The sequence below is a fragment of the Sinocyclocheilus grahami genome, unplaced genomic scaffold, assembly GCF_001515645.1.
Source record: "Sinocyclocheilus grahami isolate Dianchi unplaced genomic scaffold, SAMN03320097.WGS_v1.1 scaffold134.1, whole genome shotgun sequence".
Taxonomy (NCBI): domain Eukaryota; kingdom Metazoa; phylum Chordata; class Actinopteri; order Cypriniformes; family Cyprinidae; genus Sinocyclocheilus; species Sinocyclocheilus grahami.
In genome coordinates, this window is record NW_015505313.1 from 753556 (window position 1) to 754263 (window position 708).

Sequence of the window (708 nt, forward strand, 5' to 3'; positions counted from 1 at the left end):
ATCGTTTAACAGGGCAGGTTCCACTCAGAACAGGCCTCGCCATGGTCGACCAAAGAAGTTGAGGGCACGTGCTCAGCGTCATATCCAGGGGTTGTGTTTGGAAATGGACGTATGAGTGCTGCCAGCATTGCTGCAGAGGTTGAAGGGGTGGGGGGTCAGCCTGTCAGGCCTGGCATTGGTCTGCATGGCGTCGTCCCAGAAGGAAGCCTCTTCTAAGGATGATGCACAAGAAAGCCCACAAACAGTTTGCTGAAGACAAGCAGACTAAGGACATGGATTACTGGAACCATGTCCTGTGGTCTGATGAGACCAAGATAAACTTATTTTGTTCTGATGGTGTCAAGCATGTGTGGCGGCAACCAGGTGAGGAGTACAAAGACAAGTGTGTCTTGCCTACAGTCAAGCATGGTGGTGGGAGTGTCATGGTCTGGGGCTGCATGAGTGCTGCCGGCACTGGGGAACTGCAGTTCATTGAGGGAACCATGAATGCCAACATGTACTGTGACATACTGAAGCAGAGTATGATCCCCTCCCTTCGGAGACTGGGCCGCAGGGCAGTATTCCAACATGATAACGACCCCAAACACACCTCCAAGACGACCACTGCCTTGCTAAAGAAGCTGAGGGTAAAGGTGACGGATTGGCCAAGCATGTCTCCAGACCTAAACCCTATTGAGCATCTCAAGGTCTCTAACATCCACCAGCTCC